The sequence below is a fragment of the Panulirus ornatus genome, chromosome 27, assembly GCF_036320965.1.
Source record: "Panulirus ornatus isolate Po-2019 chromosome 27, ASM3632096v1, whole genome shotgun sequence".
NCBI lineage: Eukaryota > Metazoa > Arthropoda > Malacostraca > Decapoda > Palinuridae > Panulirus > Panulirus ornatus.
Window position 1 is genome coordinate 7,005,869 of NC_092250.1, and position 5,208 is coordinate 7,011,076.

Consider the following 5,208-nt stretch of genomic DNA (forward strand, 5'->3'; position numbering starts at 1 on the left):
CTCTTTTTATTACCACACATCTCTCTTACCTTTACATTACTTACTCGATCAAACCACTCCACACAACATATTGTTCTCAAACACCTCATTTCCAGCACATCCACCTACCTCCGCGCAACTCTATCTCTACCCACGCCTCGGAAACATATAACATTGTTGGAACCACTTTTCCTTCAAACATACCCAGTTTTGCTTTCCGAGATAATGTTCTCGACTTCCAAATATTCTTCAGTGCTTCAGAACTTTCACCCCCTCCCCCACCCTATGATTCACTTCCGCTTCCCTGATTCCATCTGCTGCCAAATCCCCTCCCAGATATCTAAAACACTTCACTTCCTAAAGTTTTTCTCCATTCAAACTTACCTCCCAATTGACTTGTCCCTCAACCCTATCGTACCAAATAACCTTGCTCTTATTCACATTTACTCTCAGTTTTCTTCTTTCACACACTTTACCAAAATCAGTAACCAGCTTTTCCCGTTTTCACCCGAATCAGCCACCAGCGCTGTATCATAAGCGAACAACAACTGACTCACTTCCCAAACTCTCTCATCCATAACAGACTGCATACTTGCCCCTCTTTCCACAACTCTTGCATTCACCTCCCTAACAACCACATCCATAAACAAATTAAACAACCATGGAGACATCACGCATCCCTGCCGCAAACCAGCATTCACTGAGAACCAATCACTTTCCTCTCTTCCTACACGTACACATTCCTAAAGGAGCTAAATAAAGTGAGTAAGACAAGAGAAGAAAGGGAACACCAGTGAAGTGGGCTAATGGGGAGGTTGTTAGTGAGGAGAATGCAAGAGTTTTGGAAAGACGGGCAAGGAAGCAATCTGGTGTAGATGAGAGAGCTTGCGAATTGAGTCTGATAATACAGTTTTGGTGGCTGATTCGGGTGAGAAACTGCAGAAGCTGGTGACTGAGTTTGGTAAAGTGTGGGAAAGAAGAAAACTGAGAGTAAATGTGAATAAGAGCAAGGTTATTAGGCACAGTAGAGTTGGGGGACAAGACAATTGGGAGGTTAGTTTGAAAGGAGAAAATAGTTCCAATAATCTTATATGGTTGTGAAGCGTTGGCTATCGGTAAAGTTGTGCGGAGGAGGGTTGATGTGCTGGAAATGAGATGTTTGAGGACAATATGTGGTGTTAGGTGGTTTGATCGAGTAAGTAATGAAAGGGCAAGAGAGATGTGTGGTAAAGAAAAGAGTGCGGTTGAAAGAGCAGAAGAGGATGTTTTGAAATGATTTGGTCACATGGAGAGAATGAGTGAGGAAAGATTGACAAAGAGGATATATGTCTCAGAGATAGAGGGAATGAGGAGAAGTGGGAGACCAAATTAGAGATGGAAAGATGTGATGAATAACACTTTCAGTGATCGGGGACTGAACATGCAAGAGGGTGAAACTCGTGCAAGGAATAGAGTGAATTGGAACGATGTGGTACACCGGGGTCGACGTGCTGTCATTGGATTGAACCAGGGCATATGAAGCGTTTGGGGTAAACCATGGAAAGTTCAGTGGGGTGTGGATGTGGAAAGGGAGCTGTGGTTTCAGTGTATTAGCGCTACCTCTCATACCTGAGGGGGGAGGGGGTTTTTAATTCATGTGTGGCGGGGCGGCGACGGGAATGAATAAATGCAGCCAGTATTAATTATGTACATGTGTGTACATGTATATGTCTGTGTGTGTATATATATGTATACGTTGAGACGTATAGGTATGTATATTTGCGTGTGTGGACGTGTATGTATATACATATGTATGTGGGTTTGTTGGGCCATTCTTTCGCATGTTTCCTTGCGCTACCTCGCTAACGCGGGAGATAGCGACAAAGCAAAATGAGGAGATATATAAATAAATCAATAAATATATATTTATATTTATATATATATATATATATATTTATATATATTTATATATATATATTTATATATATATATTTATATATATATATTATATATATTTATATATATATATTTATATATATATTTATATATATATTTATTTATATATAATATATATATATATTTATATATAATATATATATTTATATATATATATTATATATATTTATATATATATATTTATATATATATATATATATATATATATATATATATATATATATATATATATATATATATATATATATATATATATATATATATATATATATATATATATATATATATATATATATATATATATATATATATATATATATATATATATATATATATATATATATATATATATATATATATATATATATATATATATATATATATATATATATATATACCTCCCACAAATTCCTGACGTGTCGCAAAAGGCGACTAAAGGGGACGGGAGCTGGGGGCTAGAAACCCTCCCCTCTTTGTATTTTAACTTCCTAAAAGGTGATGCAGAAGAAGGAGTCACGCAGGGAGTACTCATCCTCCTCGAAGGCTCAGATTAGGGTATCTAAATGTGTGTGGATGTAGCTAAGATTAGAAAAAAGAAGAGGCAGGTAGTATGTTTGTGGAAAGGAACCTGGATGTTTTGTCTCTGAGTGAAACGAAGCTCAAGGGTAAAGGGGAGTAAAGTCAGGAGTTAGTGAGAGGACAAGAGCAAGAGAAGGAGTAGTACTACTCCTGAAAAAGGAGTGGTGGGAGTATATGATAGAGTGTAAGAAAGTAAACTCTACATTGATATGGGTAAAATTCAAAGTTGATGGAGAGAGATGGGCGATTATTGGTGCATATGCACCTGGGCATGAGAAGAAACATCTTGAGAGGCAAGTGTTTTTGGAGCAGCTGAATGAGTTTGATAGTAGTTTTGATGCACGAGAACGGGTTATACTGATGGGGGATTTGAATGCAAAGGTGAGTAATGTGGCAATTGAGGGAATAATTGGTATGCATGGGATGTTCAGTGTTGTTAATGGAAATGGTGAAGAGCTTGTAGATTTATGTGCTGAAAAAGAACTGGTGATTTGGAATACCTGGTTTAAAACGACAGATATACATAAGTATACGTATGTAAGTAGGAGAGATGGCCAGAGAGCGTTATTGAATTACGTGTTAATTGATAGGCACGCAGAAGAGAGACTTTTGGATGTTAATGTGCTGAAAGGTGCAACTGGACGGATGTCTGATCATTATCTTGTGGAGTCGAAGGTGAAGATTTGTAGAAATTTTCAGGAAAGAAGAGAAAATGTTGTGTTGAAGAGTGTGGTAAGAGGAACTGAGCTTGGGAAGGATATTTGCGTGAGGAAGTACCAAGTAAGACTGAGTACAAAATGGAAAAAGGTGAGAAAGCAGGAGGTAAGGGATGTGAGGGAAGAATAGGAGTATTTAGGGAAGCAGTGATGGCTTGCACAAAAGATGCTTCTGGCATGTGAAGCGTGGGAGGTGGGTTGATTAGAAAGGGTAGTGAGTGGTGGGATGAAGAAGTAAGATTATTAGTGAAAAAGAAGAGAGAGGCATTTGGACGATTTTTGCAGGGAAATAATGCAAATGAGTGGAAGATATTTAAAATAAAGAGTCAGGAGGTCAAAAGAAAGGAGGAGGAGGTGAAAAAGCAGGCAAATAAGAGGTGGGGTGAGGGAGTATCATTAAGTCTTAGGAAGAATAAAGAATATGTTTTGGAAGGAGGTAAATAAAGTGCCTAAGACAAGGGAACAAATGGGAACTTCATTGAAGGGGGCTAATGGGGGGGTGATAACAAGAAGTGGTGATGTGAGAAGGAGATGGAGCGAGTATTTTGAAAGTTTGTTGCATGTGTTTGATGAAAGAGTGGCAGATATAGGGTGTTTTGGTCGAGGCAGTGTGTAGAGTGAGAGAGGTGGGGAAAATGATTAGGTAAACAGAGAAGAGGTAGTAAAAGCTTAGCGGAAGATGAAAGCCGACAAGGCAGCGGGTCTGGATGGAATTGCAGTAGTATTTATCAGAAAATGGGGTGACTGTATTGTTGACTGGTTGGTAAGGCTATTTAATGTATGTATGATTCATGGTGAGGTGCCTGAGGATTGGCGGAATGCTTGCATAGTGCCACTGTACAAAGGCAAAGGGGATTAGAGTAAGTGCTCAAATTACAGAGGTATAAGTTTGTTGAGCATTCCTGGGAAATTATATGGTAGGGTATTGATTGAGAAGGTGAGGGAATGTACATAGCATCAGATTGGGGAAGAGCAGTGTGGTTTCAGAAGTAGAGATGGTGTGGATCAGGTGTTTGCTTTGAAGAAAGTATTTGAGAAATACTTAGAAAAGCAAATGGATTTGTATGTAGGATTTATGGATCTGGGGAGTTGATAGAGATGCTCTGTGGAAGGTATTAAGAACATATGGTGTGGGAGGCAAGTTGTTAGAAGTGAAAAGTTTTTATCGAGGATGTAAGGCATGTGTACGTGTAGAAAGAGAGGAAAGTGATTGGTTCTCAGTGAATATAGGTTTGCGGCAGGGGTGCGCGATGTCCCCATGGTTGTATAGTTTCCTTATGGATGGGGTTGTTAGGGAGGTGAATGCAAGAGTATTACAAAGAGGGACAAGTAAGCAGTCTGTTGTGGATGAGAGAGCTTGGGAAGTGAGTCAGTTGTTGTTCGCTGATGATACAGCGCTGGTGGCTGATTCATGTGAGAAACTGCAGAAGCTGGTGACTGAGTTTGGTAAAGTGTGTGAAAGAAGAAAGTTAAGAGTAAATGTGAATAAGAGCGAGGTTATTAGTTACAGTATGGTTGAGGGTCAAGTTAATTAGGAGGTAAGTTTGAATGGAGAAAATCTGGAGGAAGTGGAGTGTTTTAGATATCTGGGAGTGGATCTGGCAGCGGATGGAACCATGGAAGCGGAAGTGAATCATAGGGTGGGGGAGGGGGCGAAAACTCTAGGAGCCATGAAGAATGTTTGGAAGTCAAGAACATTATCTCGGAAAGGAAAAATTTGTATGTTTGAAGGTAGAATACATACAACTCCTCTGTTAGTGATACTCTGCTTCACTGCTCATTGTTTCGAGTCTTGGTCTACTTAAAATGTTTGATTATCTATTAATCAGATTTGGTTTTCATTGGATATATGGAGGAATATATGACGATGACACGTTAAACAACGTAGATACTGTGTGCATTCGCTCTTAAAGATTTATAACATTATTCATGTGGATACGAAGCAAATTTTAGAAATGATTCGAATGCATCTCGACCTGTACTGCCGTCGTCACTGCTC